At 27.0% G+C, this 23,477-nt stretch overlaps 1 pseudogene; it reads left to right on the top strand.

The window, feature by feature from the left end:
- Window positions 1-21,529, top strand: part of LOC105627012 — a 41,926-nt pseudogene extending 20,397 nt beyond the window's left edge.
- Window positions 21,530-23,477: the final 1,948 nt, after the last annotated feature.

Genomic DNA, 23,477 nt, shown 5'->3' with positions numbered 1-23,477 from the left:
TTAAACGTTAAGTTAGTAGTAAGTAGTAACTAAACTAAATAAAATAAATTAAATTAAATTAGTATATAATAATATATATAGTATAAGTAATATATATATATATACTATATATATATATATATATATATATATATATATATATATGTGTATATATATATATAGAGTATATTTAAATTGTTAGAAAATCTCGCATCGGAATCATCATGTATAATGAGATATAAGAATAATCTTCTAAATTAATGTATCAGAGTCATATTTTCAAAGAAAAGATAAGTTTCTTGGAATAGATGATAAGAATATAATAGATAACTGTGCGATAATATAAGTTCATATATATATTCAAGATAATTATAATAAATGGACAGTAAAAATATTCACGTAGCAATCTTATATTCAGTCAGTGCAGTCGTTCTGTCATAGTCATATATATACAATTTGTGAAATTGTTTGTGAAATTGCATATTATGAAGCAAATTTTAACACTTTTAAACATAATCAACATAATCCACTTAATATTATTAGACTTTTATTAGCATCTATAAGTTCAGTATATCTAACAGAAACTGAAGTCACTGAAGCAAAAATAGAATTAAAAGAATACATACAAAAATTATTATTCGATAACATTTTTCACTATAATGGGAGTAACAGAAGAAATCTATCTCGATTATCAAGAACCTTATAAGCTACATAATTCTGTAATAGTTGAAGATGACGAAGAATGGAGTAAAGATAATTTAAATTCTCATACTCAATGTTCAAATGATGATGCAGACTTTGGCAGTCTTCTAAAAGACGAGCTGTTGAATATTGGCGGAATTAGGATATTAAAAAAAATAGCAACAAAAGGAATCCGTTAAAATCAATGCAAAATAAATTTAGAAGAGTTTTATCTGAACGTCAATTAAGATATTGGAAAGAACAATTATTTTCAGGTGGAAATCATATAGAAAAATTATTTTACATCTCCAAATTTACACATGATAAATTTACTACTGTTGAATCAGGATTCATAGTTCATGATATCGATTTCCAAAAATGGGCTTTAAGATCAAGAAGAAATAGGAAATTTAAATTTTATATTTAAAGCAACTCACAATTGAGTATTAAGATTCAGAAAGTCCCACCGAATTGTTTCGAGAAAAATTACGAAATTTGTAACTAGAAGAACAATAGAAGATTTCGTTAATTTGCAAGATGTAGCTGATGATTTTCTGAAAATAGTGAAACCACTTATCGAACAGTTTGGATCTGAAAATATTTTTAATTCTGATTAAAATTTCCAATTGAAAATGCATTCTGGAAAATCATTGTTTAATCAAAGAAAGAAAACAGAGTGTATTGTGTAATCTACATCATCAACAACACACTCATACACCAATAATATCATGTAATGGAAATTTGCTCTTTATTTGTATTAAAAAAAACTATACTTGGACCAAAAGTACAAGAAACCTTATTTATACTAATATGTTATTGTAAAAGTATCTAAATCTGATAAAATGACTTCAGATAATTAAATAAATTTCCTTTCACAACAGATTTTCAGATACCGTTTTACTATTAAAAAGTTTTACTATTAAAAATAAGTTTGCATAAAACGAAATAATATAATGAAATTATAATCTCTGTATCATTTCTAAGATATATTTTATATTTTATTTAAGAATTTCATAACAGTCGTAAAATAGTTATTAATTTAACATTTATATTTTTTACAGATCATTTTAAAATGTAGATAGAAGAAACTTATTTTCAAAAGATTGATTCTAATATCATTCTTCTTATCGATTCATGGATTGGACATTAATTAATAATTCCAATATTATTTCAGATTTAATATCTGCAGGAAAACATATTACTACTATGATTATATCGAAAGGCACTACAGGAAAAATACAACCATTAGATGTTTACAGCTTTAGAATTTGGAAAAATTTTGCTAAAAGATTTTCAGATGTTGTTTTACTATTGGAAAGTAATATAAATTTACATAGAAAAAAATAATATAATAAAATTACAATCTCTAATACATAATCAATTGTCATCTCCACGATATCATAATTTATTCGTGATTTAAAAGTGATTGGACAAAAGAAAGACCAGAAGGATTTAAAAATCCAGTAGAATTTAATTTTGAAAAGTTCATCAACGATATTGAAAATTGCAATAATATAGCTATAATAATATGTTTATGCAAGAAGTCATTATGTTTAAAAGATTTTTTTATCGAGTATCATTATTGTAATGAATACAATGAGTAAATATAAATGTATACAAACATTTAAAAATTATTTCATTATTAAGTACGTTTAGAAATTATTATTATACATAAATGACAAATTTATTTATTTAGGAATAACTGTGAACATCTTATTTATGTTATTCCTATCATCTATTATATGTCATAACTTTGATGCGTGATTTAGAAGGTTATTTCTTATATTACATATGACGATTCAGATGCTAGATACTTTAACAATTTAAGTATACTTTATATATATATATATAAAATATAGTTATTAAATATAGTTATTAAATATATATTTTTTAACAATTCAATGTATTTTTAAATTCAACATTTTTTTAAAAATTTATTTTTCAAAATTTATTTTTCAATCTTATACTATAATTTTATTATTAAAGAATAGATTTAGAATAAAATTACTTTTAATTACTTTTTATTTTATAGAAGAAATTAATAGGTCAATTCTAAGCAGAATCGTAAAACTCTAACTTGATCTCGTAAAACTCTTAAGAACTTATAACCAGTATTCTAATTTTATACGTATGTATCATAAGATGTAAGATTATTCGTAAATATTTATGATTTCTTGTAAATCTTATGGTTAGTAAAAAGCTATCTGTAAAAATGTCGTATAAAGGTATAAATACACTTCAAAATTCTTATAAATCTTACGAGAATATGTTACAAATATAATATAATTTTGTTTAGAATTTAAAAATAATAACAGGGTTAATGTGTATCTTATAAATATTATTATATATATATATATATATATATATGTCTTATAAATATTAATTTATTAAACGTTGACAACCGTTCGACGATTTTTTTAAGAGTTTATACATTTCCAAACTTTGTAAGAACGCTTACAGAACACCATTAGGTTTTAAACATTTTCAGAATGCTTATAAAATACAGTATGCATTGTTTCATGAAGATTCTGTAATGTTACAGTAATGCTTTAAAGGATGCTCAGTAAATGCTGATGCACCTATAGAGAATTCACTGTCAGACTTTTCAAACATTTAGCAAACACTTTTCTTAATACCGTGAGACAAGCATTTATCTTTTGTTCAACAAACGTTGTTCCAATATGGCGAATTATTGAATTTCAATAAACATTTTGTAGGGCATTTATGCAAACGACTTAAAGACACCCAAAAAATGTTCTCCTCAATCCTACAACACAAGCGATTCCTCCGTTTAGCAAACATTCTTCTATATATTCAACTTTTAAGTATGCACAACATCGCCACTACATGGAGACAATATAATTCAATTTTTCGCATTTAGAAAATCATATCGAATAGAATAAAAGGCGGATTTTTCTATGATAGGATTTTTCAATGAAAAATTTTGTATCTTTTTTTGATAAAATGTCTGCGTTCAGCAGACATAACACTTGAACTGAACGTTCATATAAACATCAAACAAACATTCATGAAACTTCTTATTTTCGTCAAAGAGTGCCTTCCAAACGCTGCAGCGTTGCAATTTCCGTTTTTCGAATGCTCTATTAGCCGTTTCTAAATTCTCAACAAATTCCTGCAAACTCTCATGTAAACGTCAAATAAACATTCATAAATCCTATTTTCGATAGAAAAAGCCTTCCAAACATTGCAATTTCCGCTTTATGAACATTCTACTGATCATTTCTTGATTCTCAATGAATTTCTGCAAACGCTCATGTGAATGTTAAACATACATTTATGAAACTTCTCATTTTCGTCACAGTATGTATTTATATCAAGAGATTTTTATGTAGGACTTTATTATAAAAATATTACAGTGATGATTCAATAATTGAAATAAAAACAATTATAAATGCTTTATAATATCAATTGCTTTAATATAATTAATGATTCTCGACTTATAATAGTACATACTAGTAATACATACAAGACACCCAATATTAAAATTAGATTATATTCTAAAGATGCAGTCGGATAAATTAGCATTATAATTGATTCTCTATCATGATTGGATGGAACATATTTAAATTAAGTTTCGTTTTTACGCTCACATGCCATTATTTTATCCTTGTCCCTCACATAAAAAACAAACATAATAATGCTTATTATTCTGTAGAAAGTAATAAGAAATGTACCTATTAGGTATTACATTAGCGATAATATTATCAGAAATTAAATGCCCTCCAGTATTTGATGCTGCGATTCATTTCATTTCCATTTTCGCTGACAGAAATCTTTTGAATGCGCCTGTTCATAACACAAGGAAAAAGTGAATACTGACGCAGCCTAACGTAGCTCATTGTTATGCTTCCTTCGATTCACATGACGCATTGACAAATGTTTATGAAAATTGAATTCTTGTCACGACTTTTTATCAAACTAAATAATAAAAATATATGATCTCCGGGAAAAAATATTTTATATACAATTAATATAAATATATATTTATATGCAAGTATATATAAAATATATATCCATTTGGTATTTTTATATAATTTTATATAATTATACAAAAAACATTTTTTCCCAGGATTGGTTTCGCATTATTTCTTTCCAGGGTTGAGTAGTAACTAGTTAAAACGTTAAAAGTTATAAAAAAGTTAAATAATTAATAACTTTTAACTTAATTAATTTTAAATGCATTAAATTTTAATGCACTTAACTAAGTTACTTTTAAACATTAACTTTTTTTTTAAGTTAAAAAATTGTTTTATCTCTTTTAAATATCTTAGAAAAATAATAAGATAAGGGCGTATATTCGTAATCTGTTCATATTTTAAGACCATCTTAAGTAATTTCTTAAGATGCTAATACAGTCCTCTGATTGATTTATGCTTTATGTCTTAATCCGGATTTACAATAGATGTTTTAAGCCTTAAGTCATAAGAAATTGACCAATTATAGTCAAATATTCTTCTCGCATTGTAATTTGTCTTATGGCTTAAGACTTATTAAAAAGTAATCACTGTATTTTCTCTATGTGTTGGCTGTTTTTTTAAAGTTATATTACTTAAAGTTTATTACTTATTACTTATATAGTACATTATTTATATCGTTGTGTCATATCGTGTGTTATATATTTCTATCACATATGAATAAAAAAATTTTAAATTTAATTTATCTAATAATCTATATTATAATTATTTAATTTCATTTTAAGAAAAATTAGGACATTTTGATCTAAAAAATAATTTTTTCAAAATTAATTTTTTTTTAAATTTAAGTTAATTCAATATTGACTTAACTTATGTTAAGTTAATTTTTTATTCCTTCAACTTTTAACTTAACTTTATTAATTTTGTAAAGTCATTAACTTTAATTTTATTCAGTTAAAAAAAACATTAACCCAACCCTGTTCCTTTCAAGCTCCTTACTCATTTACTCGTTTCTTCTTAACATGTCATTGCTAATTTAAGCCCAAAAAAAAAGAAACGCGACATTTTCATTAACATTGTATGCCACACGTATATAAAGTGCGGCTATCAATTGCTTACATTTCAATATTGAAATCTCAACTTCATTATAATTGCACAAATGCAATAACGCTTTCTAGTGAAATATAGCATCAATTTCAAAAAATTCTGTTTCAGTTCGCTAGTTTACTACTTTAACCCAACTAGAATGTAAAATTATTAAAAGTATTAAACAGTGAAGATTTACTTGATGCTTTTGTCTTTAGAACGTATTGTATTGTCAACATTACAGTGCTTCTATATCCGACAGTGTTTAATTGTACCTAACGAGAAAAGTTATATCTTTTGGAAGACTCCCGTCTAAGTATATAAAATCTTATACAAACGTTATATTTTTATTCTTCACTTCTTCCATTCCATAGTTCGTCGTTATTATTAGTCATTATTTGTCATTATTATTAGTAGTTATAATTATTCTTTATCTCTTTCATTGTCAGTTGCAGTTTGTTCTTCGCTTGTCATACAGGTGATGTCAGTGACCCTAAACAATAAATAATTTTTTATGTATCACATGTGTGATGTGATATATTACAATAATCTATTATAATATGATTATGAATATGTAACAAAAATAGAAATACAAATGTGAGCCTGATAATGAATTAAAACGTTATATCATAAGTGACCTTAGATGTGATCTTTGAATGTGTCGATTAAGTTCTTTTTTTCGCTTGTAGATTTTACCACACACTTCACAATCATACGGCTTTTCATCGCTATGTACAGATCTGTGATTGTTTAGGTGGCCTTTATTGATAAATCTTTTGCCTAAAATAGAATATGCATTCCTAAAATAGAATACATTTATGATTAAAAAAGGTAAAAAATAAAAACAATCAAATGAAAAATAATTAAAAAAAATATTAACAATAATTTTGTAGCACATATCTCACAAAGGTATAATTTTTCACCTATATATGTATTTTCATGTGCTCCTTTAAGTGCTTATGATGAGTAAATGTAGATGAACATTGGTCACATTTATGCGATTTTTCAGTGTTTTGTTTCTACATGATCATTCAAATTCTTTTTAGTATTGAAAATTTTCTCACACACTGTTACTTGTAATCTTTATCAATGTTTATGGTAATTTATGTTTCACCTGTATATGAATTATTAGATTCCCTTTTTCACTACAAAATAATCGTGACAACATTATTTGTTATCAATTAATTTAAGCATAGACATTGAATTACCAAATAATTTATTTAATTTTTGTTGTTCACTTAAAGTACTCACATAAATGATTTTTCACAATATTGGCATTGATAAGGTTTTTCCCATGTATGAATCATTTCATGACTATGTATATAAATTTCATGCTTAAATGTTTTACCACATGTTTCGCATTTGTATGGTTTATCTTCAGTATGTTTCTCTTTATTATGTCGTATTAAAGCTCTCGAGGTGTTAAGTTGCTCACCTTTAGAATTATTTTTATTATTGTTATATTATTATTTTTATTATGTTACAATAAATATGAAAATAGCAACATAAAACAGATAACTATTGAAATAACACAAAGTTATCAAAATACTAAATATATCAATCATGAACTACATAAATCTTACCGCAATGATAGCATAAATATTTTTTTGTGCTATTACTCATTATCTTTGACTATCAATTTAAATATTGCAAAATTTGAGATGGATGTTCCTCTTTTTTTTCAAATTCAATTTTCAAATTCAATTTTCAAATTCTTTAGGCGTATTCCTCGGTTAACTTTATCATAACGTTCCCTAAATTCTTTTCGTAATTCTCACGATCTAAATTTTATTGAACGTGTATATTTTTAAATTTATCCACCTAAAACTATAAGAAAATATAATTTCTTAATAACATAATTTTTTTATCGAAGTAATAATATTACGGAAGATTGCGGTTAACATATACTTATTTTTCTCATTAAACAGCTTAAAGGATTTGAAAATGACAGGTGACTATACTGTTACAATGTTTAAAACAACTGATGTATTCACAATTTAAATATAGAATTATCAAAATGTATTGATTTTAGTGGATATCGAATTCACTTCAACAATTTACATTTTAATAATAAGAATTGTATAAAATCTTTGTCGAAGTCAATCATCTTTGAACGCATTTTATTGTTAAATTGATATTTTATCGTTAATGATACTCGATATGTAATTTTAAATGTTTATTCTACATATGAACGTTTTTTTATTTTTCTTCTAGTTTACATAAATAAAATTTTAAGTGTAATGTTAGACTGAAAATGTGAGACATTAAAATAGTTAAACGTAATTCAAACGAATAATGAGTATGAATAGAAACATGTAAATAAGAAACTGCTGTCAAGATTGAAATCAACTTCTTGTATAAATGATTTTTTATTAAGAAAAAAGAAAGTTTTAGAATAATTGTACAATTGTTTGTATGATTTTTTGTACGATATTTTGAAATCTGTTAAATAGAAATTAGAAAATTTAAGCCATTCGCAATAATTATAATCTATTTGATGAGAACAGATTCGAGGCAAGTTATAATAAAATTATTGCAGTCACGAAAATTAAAAGGGAAGAAATAGAACAATGTCAAAGGTCAAATATGTCAAAGGTAGACTAAATCTTATAAGAGAAATTTATAAAATTAAAATGACGCTTAGATTATAAAACGACGATAGATTTAAAAATTGAAATTTTGATGATATAACTTATATACAATGCTTACATACAATGCTTAGTTGTAGTGATTAAGATTATATTACGGTTGGATTTCAAATTGTTTGCTGATAACTAACCACGTCGAAATCTTGAAAACAACTAAGCAAAACGAACATATTTGTATATATATATATTTTTTTTTTTATTATATACACAGAGTTGTCAACATTACCTCATAAAAGTTGCCCGTTATCATAAAAAAAAATGTAACGAGTCATTACTATTTCGTTACTTTTTTCCTTAAAATTAATAAAATATTTTACAGCATTATTCATTGACAGTACGCACTGCATATTGCAGCCCTTATATTCTAATCAGAACAGCAAATAGGTTTCACTTGCTGATTGGTTGATAGCAGCCACCAATCAAAAACCGAGAATATTCTGATTTGCAAACTAAAAATGGAATGTTTAGATTATTTATTAAAGAATTATTACACATACAAGCAAAAATTTGGAAGATATAAGGTTCTCAATCAAATTTCTGTTATATTTTTATTTAAAAAATTATGATACCAGAAAATTATTTTAACCAATTCAAATGTATAATTTTATCAAAAAATATATAAAATTGCGTCAATTACAAGTATAATATATTTTTTTTTCAAACATTATTGTTGTATTACTTCTTTAAAAAATAAAATTGATGTGCGAAAAACTATATTTCAAATTACAAACCTTTACTTCTTAAAAATAAAATCTTAGTAGTACATATTTTTTTATTCTCATTTAAAGATCTTCCCATTCCCACTCAAATAATAAATATATATTTTTCTATTCCAACTCTCAGTAAAATTTAATTACAAAGAATTAAAAATTTAAATTTAAGAAATTTATTTTAAACGAAAAAATGTTATAATAAAAAGATTTAGTGATGTTGCACGGTTAAAAATACAAAATATGAACATGATATCGAAATAAAATTACGTTTTTTACAAAAAGGTAAAAAAAAGTGTAAGTGTACACGTTTATGCGTGTTCCTTAAAAAAAATAACTATAAATTTCAAATCAATTTTTTTCAAATCATCTTTCCAAACTATCATAATAATAATAATTTTAAAAAGAATATGAAATATTTAAATTGCATTAATTATAAACAAAAAATATGTTTCGTTGAAATACTAATGTTCTTTAATTACCTTTAAGCATGAAAATGACATAAAACGGATAACTGTTGAAATAATACAAAATTATCAAAAACATTAAAAATATTAATTATGAAAAACATAAATCTTACCATAATGTTGGCATACATTCTTTTGTGTCATTGTGCGTTCGTTCATGTCGATTCAAATTTTACGAATTTTGAAGTTTAAAACTTATTTTTTTTTTTTAGATTCAAATCTCAAACGATTCAGAGATATTCTCAAATCTTAATTTCATTGTAATGTTTTTTTGAATTCTTCCATTTTTGTAGACCTCACGATTTAAATTTTTTCAAATGTTTACTTTCAAATTTATCCACTGAAAGCTGTAGGAAAATATAATTTCTGATTTTATACATTTTTTATCAAAAAAATCATGTCGCAAAGAATTGTCGTTAACATAACTATTTCACTCATTAAACGCCTTAAAATTATTATTTAATTTTCCGTAACAAAATTTGTGTATGTGTGTGAGTAGTAAATATTGCGCTATTAGACTCTTCTTTAATTTCATGCGACTTAAATCATTCTTCTTGCTTTCTGGACATAAATCGTACTTCGTATGCATTCCGACATAAATTGGTCTTGACGTGAAATAGATCGCTTTTATTAATTTCTTGATATAGATCTTTCTTCATATTTTTCTCGATGTAATATCTTCTATGACTCAGGCATCAATATACTGTTAACAATGCCGATCTAACATTCATAACTTAGATATAGAGATATCAAAAACGCGCGTGTACTGTTTTTAATGGATATCCTATAATATGCTTTCACAATAGTAGCACTATGTGAAAACTTTATCGAAATCTGCAATCATATTTTAGTATTACTAATCTGCAATCATATTTTACTGCTAAATTGACATTATTTTATCGTTAGTGATATTATATGTATATGGAATTTGGAACATTTATCTTATACATAAATATTTCTTCATTTCTTTCTGATTATATAATTAAAATAATCATTTGAAAACATGGTATGTTAAAAAACATTGAAAATAATTAAACGTAATTCAAATTGAATATGAATATAGGAACATAATGTAAATAAGAAACAATTATCAAGATTGAAAGCAATTGTATAAATTACTAATGACTATGGAAAAAAAATTAAAAATAAACCGTATAATTGCTTATCATTTTAAAATCTGATAAATATAAATTAGAGAATTCAATGAAGAATAGACAATAATCAAAACTTATTTGACGTTCGACAGTGAGAACGGATTTAATTTCAGTAATAAAATTATAATAAAGTGATAGCTATTATGAAAAAGGAAGAAATAGAATAATATATCAAAGACAGACTAATAAATCATAAGAAAAGATATTTGTAAAATTAGATTGACTTGAATTTAAATTATAAAACTAAAATTTTAATAATTTAATATCTTACCTGCAATTCTTACGGCTCTATCGTAGTAACTAAGACAATAACGGTTAAATTTTTAATTTAGAACAACTGAAGCAAGGTGTATATATATATATATATTTTTACACACACACACACACACACACACACACACACACACACACACACACACACACACACACACACACACACACACACACACACACACACACACACACACACACACACACACACACACACACACACACACACACACACACACACACACACACACACACACACACACACACACACACACACACACACACACACACACACACACACACACACACACACACACACACACACACACACACACACACACACACACCATGTGTAGGATAAAACCATTAGATATAAATCAGGTACTAATTCCTTTTATTTAAATAATTATAGTATCTTCCATTAAATGCTACATATCACAAAATTCTTTAGCATTTATTTCCAAATGTCAATTGAATTTAATTTATTAAAAACAGCGTTCACACATTCTATTAATGTCGTTAATTAATTAAATGTACTAGGTTACGTATCTTTAGAAATTCAAAGTGTAATATCATACGAATTATCTTATGGCTTTTGTAGTAGGTATACATTTTTATAATAGATAGTAAGTAGCATTAAATTTCATGGAAATTAAAAACTTGTCAAATCTTACAATGATGCCATCACAAAAGGTTTATTTGTTTTAAGTATCAAAATAGAATATAAAATAATATACAAATGTCTATACAAAAAGTGTTACTATTTATAATTTAACTGTAATTTATTGCCAAACGTTTAACTTTCATTAATTTATTTTTATTTAGTATTGATTTTTGACTGTCACTAATTTTAAATAAAGTTTAATATGTTAAAATTGCATTATGATCCACAATTAGACTCAAGAACTAGATATGGATTAATTATAATTTTTGGAAATTTCTACTTTTTCAGCCAGTTGTAGTTTGTATAAGATTTAATCACAAAATTTTTAGCCAATCAGTTATATTTTTAAGAGATGTTGTTTTGCTCAACAATAATCGCATTTTCCACTCTATTATATGCCATTTCATGAACATTTCTATCGTTTCCCATGCTGATAAATTTTATTGAACTATTTCTTCAGTTCAGAGAATCGTTGCGCGTGCGAATGAATCGAATGCTTACCGAAGTAAGCAAAATTTCGACTGGCACGCGGTCTACTTGCTACGTTCAAAATCATCATTCGAGATTCAGAATCATTCACCCAGGTGTAATTTTATCTTTAACATTCGATAAAATAAAATAAAATTTAAAGATATTAATATTTTTCTATATACATAGTACATTATTATATTTATCAAATTATTACAATAATTATTTAAAAAACCAATTTCTTCAAAACTATGGACCAACGGCCGATACATATTGTTTTTTTTCGATCCAAAATTGCTTGTAAAAAGCGCATCAAAATCCTCTACACTGTCATTTGGTGTTTCTCTTGTAAGTACAAAAAATAGCTAAAATAGATAAATTTCTAGCAAATATTGCGATATTAAATATGTATTGCATCTAATCATATAGATACAGATAAAACATGATACAGATAAAATTTAGATTTGTTATAAATTCTATGCGTATGATTCTATGCGTACAATAATATTCTATCAGATACAAAAAACAGCTATATAATATAATTCTAACTGAAACAGCAAAATATTTTTTTCATGTTGCTTACAAATCGATCACCTACATACACATGAACTATATAAGATTATGATTTGTGTTTTTAAAACAGAAAATTTGCATTTTTAAAGCAGAAAATAGTGCATGTAGACAATCGTGAAAATAATTTTTGTGCACAAATCAACTGTCGGCAAATATAAACAAACGGTGCCTCTTCGGAATAGTCTATCCATATTTATATTAAGAGGTTTTTACGTAGAACTTTGTAAGATTATTATGGCAATGATTCAATAATCGAGATAACAACAAATTACTAATGCTCTATAATAAGTTGCTTTAATATAATTCATGTTTCCTGACTTATAATAGTACATATATGAGTAATATACATACAAAAATAACACGTACATTCAAACTTAAAAATTCAAACTTGTTACATATTGAATACTCATCGGCTTTTTATTTCAATGTATAAAACTGTGTTTGTCTTTGTCATATTTTCTAAGGAAAGCTTTGCCACAAATCTAAAATACAAAACATTTATGATTATAGAAAGGTAAAAATAAACAGTCAAATGAGAAATAATTAGAAAAAATATACTAATAATAATTTTGTAGCACGTACCTCGCAGACATACGGTTTCTCGCCTGTATGTATTTTTATGTGTCGTTTTAAATAGCTAGGATAGGCGAATGTAGATTGACATTGGTCACATTTATACTGTCTTTGGGAATGAATCGTGTTTATATGATAACGCAAATGGTCCTGAGTTTTGTAAATTTTCTCACACATGGTACATTTGTAATTTATATCAATGCAATGTTTAGCCTCTATATGCCTTTTTAGAGAGGATTTGGAACTACAAAATGACCGTAGCAACATTTATCATTTGTTATCAATTAATTTAAGCATAGACATCGAATTACTAAATAATTTCTCTAATTTTTGTCATTCTTAAATACTCACTTAAATACTTTTTCACAAAGATCACATTGATAAGGTTTTTCACCTTTATGGATTTTCTCATGTTCGCGCAAATTCCCTTTTTTTTTAAACGCTTTATCACATTCTCCGCATTTGTAGAACCTAACGTCAGTATGTACGTTTATGTTGCAAAGTTTTTGAGGAGATAAACTGTTTATCTTTAATAATAAAGAAGAAAATTGTTATAATACAAATGAAAATAACACAAACTATAGTAATCAATGCTTTAAACGGTCTAGCTGGATCTTAAATGATTCTATAATTCTGTGTGAATTTATATATTACATATGTAGTCTTTTGAAACGTGCATCGAAATGATTTTTTAGTCTTTAAAACGCTAATTCTAAAATACTATAATATCACGAATTGAATTATCTAGCAATTTAATAATTTTAATGCTTTTTCGCATCTTCGAACGATCTTAATAATGCTGAAAGACATATTAGAATTTAGAATTGTAAATAATTAATTCTTATTGCAAAAAATATTACCTCGGTCGGGAGTCGAATCCGGATTTTTTGCATTCCTGCGTCCTAAGCCTTTATATTTACCGAGATTAAATATGAAAATATTAAGATAAAATTATTTGTTGAGGTAATATAAAGTTATAAAAAATAACGATTCAATAAAATAGCTAGACATTTAACTCTGTTATTTATCGATGATATAAAAAAGCGTATCGAATAAATTTCATTAACAGATTCTTTACTTTATTATTATAGATTAAAAACAGGACAAAACAATAAAAGAGGATCTACTAGAAAAACGATTTAAAAAGAAATTGTAAGCAAATTGAGCAGCTGCAGTTCTCCTTTCTCGTTTCCTAAAAAAAAAAAAAATAAAGAAATGCATTTAAAAAATTAAAAAAGACTTTCTAATATTTATTTATAATATTTTGGGGATTCTGTTTCACAAGTGTGTATGTAAAATTGAATTTAAAAATACAAAGAAGAACTGAATTTTCTTTTTTTTAACGTCAAAATTGTCAAGCAATACTATTGTCTTTATATCTAAAGACAATATATCTAAAGATAAACGTATTAACAGTCGAATAAAAATAGCGAATGAATGAAGGCTGAGATGTGAGTGCTGACATCCCCAGGAATTCTGCCGTACTTTAAAGATCGGTCTCTGTCTATCTTGAGGAAAGCAACGTCACAGTTCATGAGCGTCATGGTTGTTGCATGACGTTACATCGTGAGCGAATAAATTTATGCCTCTCTGAATTGTCAAGAGAGAACATTCTACAATTATTAATGCTAAAATTAATATAATGCTAAAATTAAATTCAAGATCATTTCCCATATAGAAACTTTTCAGAAATATCTCAAAAATGTTTCAATTGAAAAATGAAACATTTTATAAAAGTTGCCAAATATGTCTGCAACATTTCTGAGACAGCTCTGAATAGCATATCCATGATTCTTATATATGAATCTTGTTAAAAGATTGCTGAAATGTTACAGGAAGAATCTGTGCAATCTTTTTGAAATATTATCAAAAAGATATCAGCTATTTCTAGTACTTATGTCGACATAATAAATTTAAATATTATTCTTGAGACTTCCAATACTTTCTATATAAAGATTATGCATTTCATGGATTTTCTTTGTGTCCAGATCCATACTGATATCAGGCTGCTCCTCGCTCTGATAAAGTGGACTGCAAGGTTCATGAAATGTTGGTATTCAAGAATGGATCTGGACACGAAAACGCATAATCTTTATATAAATTTAAATATTGTTTAAATAATCAATGAAACATATAATAATTTATATATCAATTGAAAAAAATTAAAAAATTAAGTGTCTATAAAATAAGTAATAAGCTTAGCACACTGATAGTGCAACTAGATTTTTATCGGTTATTTATTTCGAGTGGTAACCCTTGGAGTAATCGACATTGGAATAAGACCTTAGAAAATTTTGTAACGGAAGAAGAATTTGGAAGTTCATAGAACAGCGTATCAATATTAATAATGGAGACTAGAATTATGTTATTGTAAGTTTTTATAAGTTATTGTAAGTTTGCACTGAGAATGATTCTGTGAGAACCGAAACATGAGGAGAGAATTATTTTATTGTAAGTGCTAAAGTAAAAATCTAGTTGTACTGTCAGCTAAATTCATTATCCTTTTATAGACATTATATTTTTTCATATTATATTTTATTGAGCTTTTGGAAACTTAGTTTTAATTTAAATATTATTTCTGAAGTACTTAAAATTTATTAAGAGTTTTGTGATCTGTTTACAGATTGAAATAAACTTAAAGTATTTTTCAAAAATGCTAATTATCGCCAACTATTTTGATTAATTGATCACTCAAACAGCATCGATTGTTACAGAAAATTTTCAGAAATGTTTCAACATCTTTCACATCTCATATGCAACAATTAAAAGGATTCTGCAATATATGAAATGTCATATGAAATGTTTTAACAGAAATGTTTCTAAAATCTATCATATGCAATAAATTCAAAAACACATTTAAACAAAACAAAAAATCATGAAAATCATTAAAATGGTTCCAAAATTAAAAGTTTACTAAAAGTTTACTAAAGGTCATTTTTTTAATCAATCACAATTCAGTTTAACGTTATTTTGATATTATTGTGACTTGTTCTATTTTAATTGTAAAAAACTTTTGTATATGAATAATAAGACATTTACAACAATGGATGGAAATCATATATTTTCTGTTGCTGTCAGGTTTTCATCATGATACGGTACTCAAGATGAAACGATTAATTATTCATTACTAACACGTTGCTGTGTTGTATCACGCGAGGATTAAAATAAATTAACAACTCGCGGCGTTTCTTCCCTTGTAGAAGAGAACTACTTTATTTGGCAAATGATGAGAACTACCTTGCACGCAGCCTCTTACAAGTTCAACCATCTTAACTTGACTAACAACTGCTCCTAGTGGCGAAAGAACAGTGCACAAGAGGGACTACACTTCAATCACGCCATCTAGTGAATTTCATTGTCGTGGATTCCCATAAGGCGCTATGTACAAACTTAAAACCAAATAGCTGTTATGTTGCCGACATATAATGTGCCATCATTATTTACAAATCATTTGCTCTAGAAATTTCGACAACTGATTACATATACAGGATATCCGGAAAATCGTCCACAATAGTTCGGGAAGTGATTCCGGACCCAAAAAGGAAAAAAAGCTATTTAAACATAGGTCCGGAAATAAGTCGTTTCCGAGTTATAATCATTTTTATGTGAAAAAAATTGTAATTTATTTTTCATAATCATAATCATAATTTATTTCATAGTGTTTTAACATACATAACTACATTTCGGACTATTTGACGTTACCTAAAATACACTATATGGAGACATAATCCGTTTGCATTCCTCTTTTTTTATTCTTTTTATTTAAAATTTTTTTTATTTTAGAGAGATGCCAAGCGGATTATATCTCCATCCTGAGTGATGCCGAAATGTAATTATTTATGTTAAAACACGTGTTTTAATATTGGAAAATTAATGTATAGCCAATATTGGCCAAATATTGGAGCCCCAATATTGGCCCAATATTGGAAAACCAATGTATAGCCAATATTGATCAAATATTGGAGTCCCAATATTGGTCCAATATCAGAAAATCAATGTACAACTAATATTGACCAAATAAACTTTTTTTGTAAATAAAATAAAGTAGAAATATATCCAAGATAGATAAAAATATAAAAAAACTTAAATTCTTAATTTCTTAATTTTTTAAATTTAAAATTCTTGAATTTTAAATTAATTTTTCTGTTATCTTTTCAAATGTTTTTGATTTAAGTTAATACAATATGCAAGCATATCCGGAATGACTAATCTCATTAACAAAGCCCAATCACTTTAATTCATATAACATAATTTGCAAGTATGGTTTTCCGTGAAAAAACATCTCGACAAAAACTACTGCGACAGGTAAATCGTCCATGATCCTAAATTATTCATCGTTCTCTATTGCAGAGCCGGGGAATCTTTGGCAGGTATCGCACGATCCGACGCGACGTCGATGAAATGCAGAAAAGTCTCATCTATCATGTCGAAACACGTAACGCGAAAATAGTCGCAAGGATACGTTCGGGGCTGGACTTGGCGTTGGATTCACGCGAGTGTGCGGGACTATGCGAGTTATCGGATTCCCAAGATTCCTGATAGTAACAAATTATAGTAGCACGAGGCTGTGGATTGGTCTCACCAATTTTGATTAACTGAATCAGTTGATAGCTCACAATCATTTCCAAAACTCGCGGTTAATTCTTAATTGAGGTTCAATTTATCTTTCATCTTTTTTCAATTCTAGAATTCGTTAAACCTCGATTAGAGTTATGGCGAATTCAATTGGAAGCACTAGTACGCACTAGTGCATATTAAAACTGTTGTACACTGACTTAATTTGAGTATAAACATAAAATGCAAATATTTCAAATTATGAAATATTAAATACTAAATATTTTACCCAATAGTACAATAAAATGAATTGAGTATTTCACGATTTAATTGATTTTTATGTTTATTTATAAACATATCTTTACGTTATTTTGTTTAATGCGCACCAATGCGCACTGAGTACGTCCAGTCGAATTCGCTATTAATTACTTGTGAAACTGAACCTAAGTGTCAGTCAATTCTGATGAACAGCAAATGAGATTGATCAGTTTCAACGAAGGAGTTTAATAATCACTTAATGTAATTATTAGACAAAGTTCTCAAAATCATTATAAAATTTATGAAATCTCTATGTATAATCCGATAATTATCATATACAATTATAATATGCAATCACGAGAAATCACATGTATAATATTAAATAAAATTGTATATTTTACCAAAATATTTCATATACGTAGTGAAAAAAATGATTTGTAATCATATGAACTCAATCTGTAATCTGTAGGACAATATTTTAGTTAATAGTTATCCTCTCGATAACTATTATCTTCCAATGTAACAATCAATTGATTAAGTTAATCGGAGTTGATGAGACCGGTTTCATGTTATTATCGCGATGTTATCACGCGATTTATGTCACAGACAGATCATTTGGATAAAAGTGAAGTCAAGAGATATGGATCGGATTACTTCGAGATTGTAGACAAATTCGCAAACTCTATGATTTTTCTATCATTCCTGATTTTATCCACATTTATAAGAAATTTCAGCTCAGAATATACATGTCTTCTAACTTAATTTTATCTTTTTATTCTGTCTCGATATATATTTTATTCTATTTTCATATGTGAAAAAATCAAAATTTACAATTACAAAATTAATTAATAAATGGAAATTAATTATTTAATAAAATACTTAATTAATTCTTACGTAAAGAAAGATGCATTTTTTAAAGACTACGTTTCTTGATACGGCCAATCGCACCAGATATTTTAACCATATAATAATAAATATAGATATCTCTGGAAAATCTACGTATTGTGCTTCATTGGTTTGCCAAAGATATTTCAAGCGGGAAAGGGCAAAGTAGGCTCATTCCTTTAAGAGCATGCGAAAGATGTATTATTATGCAATGATAAGAAGAAGATTACAAGATGCAACATGAAGGGAAGGAGTATTGTCGATTATGCACACGTTGGGGATGATAAAAATATGCGCCGAGAATCAACTTTGACTTCTTTGTATATCTACCTAATACATAGCATCTCTTTAGCTTCATAAATGTCGAATCAATTTTTATTTAGAGAAAATTTTATATAAAACCCTTTTGAATTTATTAATTTATCGCTGAATTTTTAAAATATTGAATCGATTTTTATTTAGAGAAAATTTCATAGAAAATCTCTTTGAACTTATTAACTTATTAATTTGTCATTCAATTTTCAAAATTAAATATCTCAAATAATTAAATTTCGTTTAAAATTTTGTTAAAATGCGATTTATCTAGTAAAAAAAACAATTTTTAATTTAGAAAAAAGAGAATAACAACATTAGTAAAATTTCAATTTTTGGAGATGTTTTTTTTTTATATGTAGAAGGTTATATGTAATAAAAAATAAATTTAAAACCGTTTTATTGAAAAATCATATTTATTTTTATAACAATTTTTCTAATATATATATATATATATATATATATATATATATATTGTTTAGTTTTCTTTGGTTTTTATTTTCGCTAGTACTCTTTTGGAGGAATAAATTGAGGATGCTTTATCGTTCAAAGCTATAGCTTTATATTTTTTATTTCGTTATAGATACGTGCACGCGGTATGCATTTACGTGAAATATTTCGTTTCAATATTTTTGAACACTAGGAAGAGTGCTTTCTATCCGACAAAGAAGGATGGAACAAAATGAACGTGCGAAGTATTAATAATTTTACGCAAGCAAACGCAGCAGACATGGGGTTATTTTTGCGAACAACGCGATCCTCGGGAGTCCGTCAATTGTCGGTCAGTTATGCGATAAATATATCACGTCTACAACGGACCAGCATCCGCATAATATTGTTGTTAGCGAAGAAACACGTCATACAAATAGTTCAGACGCGAGAAATTAATCTCCCGCTATCTCCAATTTGTGAGACGAAAACGTGACGTCCCGAAGGATCCTTGAGAAAGCTGCTATTACAGCCGGTCAAGCCTACGCTCTAGGCCAGGGGCTAGGCTAGGCTATTTCCGCGATTCAGCTTATGAACCGAAATAGTCGTAAAGAGGAACTTCGGAAAATGTTGAGACTCCACGGGGATCCCAGTGTGTTTGGCTAGCACAAGATTGTCTCTGCACTTCTTTTCACCCAATTTTTCATCGTTCAACGGCACTGTTGAGAATTCGAATTTTCATCCTTGTATCCACTTAGTTTTCTAAATACAGCGGGATTAAACTAGACAATAATCTAGCAGAGACATCGCAGATTATATAATATCTCTTTTTCGAAAATACGTGGCGAAATATAAATGCGGCTTTCGTATAAAAGTATAAAAGAAATTATAAACACTGATTATTTCAGTTTGAGAAATCTTTTTGAAAACTTTCTTTGTTTTTTTCCTCATGTTTTAGAAATACTTATATAGAAAATTTATCACAACAATATATTAATTAACATATATGTAACTAAATATATGTATACATACATTATAATTATTATTTTAATTTAATTTATTGTTTAATTCCAAATGTATGCATTTTAAATCATTAAATGATATAAAGAAGACAAATATTATATATATATATATTCTATGTATGAACTGCAGTAAATTTATATGAAGTTATTATTAAGAAAAAGAATTGATAAACGCACCCAATATATTGAACAAGACATATCTCTAAAGAAATAAAAAAATAAACATATTCTTATTTTCTATGTCTAAATGGCTCACTTAAATGATTTATAAATCTTGACAGAATTCGGAGTAGAATTCTGTTATAATTTTGTATCCGTGCAATACGAAAGATATCTGAAGAATCAGAATATACATACGTAGATAAAAATATACATCAAAATACATAGCATACTTATTTAATAATAAAGCAAAATTCTTGAAATCTGACGTGAATTATAATGATGTTAATTATAGTATCGTCTAGTGACTTCGAAATATAATGGAAGAATATAATTCGAAAAGCTAAGCTTTTTTCTCTCTTTTAATTGTCACTGTGAGTGGCAGGTACATGCGTGCTCATTCGTATCACTCGGACCATGATTGCTCTCCGGTCTGTGCATAACAGCTATTTCCACTGCCATCGGCGACGATGCGACAGGTGCTAAGCCAAGCGGTGCGATGCTGCATCGACGAGGATTTCAAAATCCGCCAACGAGAGAAGTCCGCAACGGAGTATTTTCAATCGTCTGTACGGTCGCTGGGCGATATTCCTCCGTCGTCCTGGGAATGGCACCGGACCGATAGGTGAAGGCGAACGAATAGGTGGGTTCGCAGAGCATATTTCTGGCCGAAGTCACGAGATACGATTTTACGGGCGGTGAGTGAGCGGTAACGAGTCCGTCATTCGAGAGGGAGAAAAAGATAGAGAAAAAGAAGGAGAGAAAGAGAGGAAGAGAAGAGCCAAAGACGAAGACAAAGGATACGCGTAATATACATGTGACGATGAAGAGGAACGGGGGAAGTGGAGAAACGGTATTCGAAAAGAGGACGGACTCACGTTGCTTTTGATAGACTCGACATTGCCGAGCAGCAGCCAATTTTCGGGGAAATTCCATTAATACTCGTGGCTTTGTCCCACTTCGAATTGATGATTCGTCGTCATTCTATAAGTTACATATTAAGACAAATCATATTATATGATTATTATGTAAACATTCATATCATGTCTCTTTTCTTCCACATATACAGTTTTTAAAAAATTATCCATTTTTATTATCCATTTTTTCTCAATATTTCTTCCTTTGATAATTTTTTACATATAATTTTTTATTTGATGATATATTTATTTGATGATAGATATCTCAAATCCAAATTGATCCATGAATTTTAAAATATTGAGTTGTCCGGAAAGTTCGTGCCGATGTTGAAGGAAAATTGAAACGCAGAAGATTTAAATTTTAGTATACATTTATTAAATTATATAGGTTAGTCGGCACGAACTTTCCGGACAACCCAATACATATTCAAGATTACAATGACAAATAAATTCATTATAAACACTATAAACACTGATGAGTAAGATACTCTTAAAATTTATCTAAATACAGATATAGATACACATATTAAAATATATATAGATATAGATATCAGATACTTTAAAAGTATCTTCAGATGCATACATTTTAAATGCTTTTAAATTAATTTTATTGTAATAATGATAATGTGTAAAAATGTATTAGTTATTGAATTTATTCATTGATTTTTGTTATATTTAGAAAAATATTAATTGAAAAAATTTAATAATTATATATTGTAAAACGATTTAGGATAAGAATTATAAGACGATATCATTTATCATAATTTTACAAACTAAAAATACTTCAAACATTGTATTTAAAAACAGCTTAACTATACATTAGAAATTCCACAATCTAAGATCATTAGCTGCGTTCAGCAGAAAAAGCAGCTGTGTTAACTGTAAAATTCTTTAATATGACTGATTTGCATTTAGATCCAGTGAGGAATTAAGAAAAAGACCAATGTTGTAGAATTTTGCAACAGCTGCTTTTTTTCTATGGAGTGGAATCAATCGATAATTACACATAAAATAGAATTATGACTAAGCTGAGGAAATGTATCTGAAAAATGCAGTATCTGAAAATCAGAAGCTGTGTTTTTTTATCTAGATACAAATATAAATACTCGAATTTGAATGTATCTCAGATACAAGTTAAATACACAAAACGTATCTCTATACATGTATCTAGATTATTAGAGTATTAGAATATCTTTCTCTAGAATATCTCTATCTTTATCTAGAGTATTAGACTACCCAATACTATAAACAATATTTTTCAATTAAGATATTAAAAATTAGTAATCACTATTTAAGTTGATGACTCGATACGATAACTCGATATCAAAGCAATTATTCACTCCTTCTTAAAAGTACAATATATTCAGTCTTTTGTTAAAAGAAACACGAGATATCTCATGAAAGGTGATGTTGGAGTTAATGATGCATGAGGAGTCCTTACACAGAAAATTTAACCAATTTAATATTGGAAATTACTTATTTTGAGTATCAAAAGTTGTTCGGTCTTTTTATTGCTCAGAATAATTATTACCTTCCAGTATCAAATTTCTGTGAGGGAGGTGTAGAAATATATTACAATATTATAATGATAATGAAATAAAATTTATACATTGTACATGATACAATAATTGCGATGATGTGCGATCATATGTTCATATGATAGATGTTCCGGTATGTTGAAGACTCGCCAATGGATTTCAATTTCACAGACAAGCGCCGGCGTACGTTTACAC

This window comes from Atta cephalotes, assembly GCF_000143395.1.
Source record: "Atta cephalotes unplaced genomic scaffold scaffold00007, whole genome shotgun sequence".
NCBI classification, from domain to species: Eukaryota; Metazoa; Arthropoda; class Insecta; order Hymenoptera; family Formicidae; genus Atta; species Atta cephalotes.
Note: the sequence above shows the minus strand (reverse complement) of the source record. Positions and strands in the feature narration are given on the sequence as shown.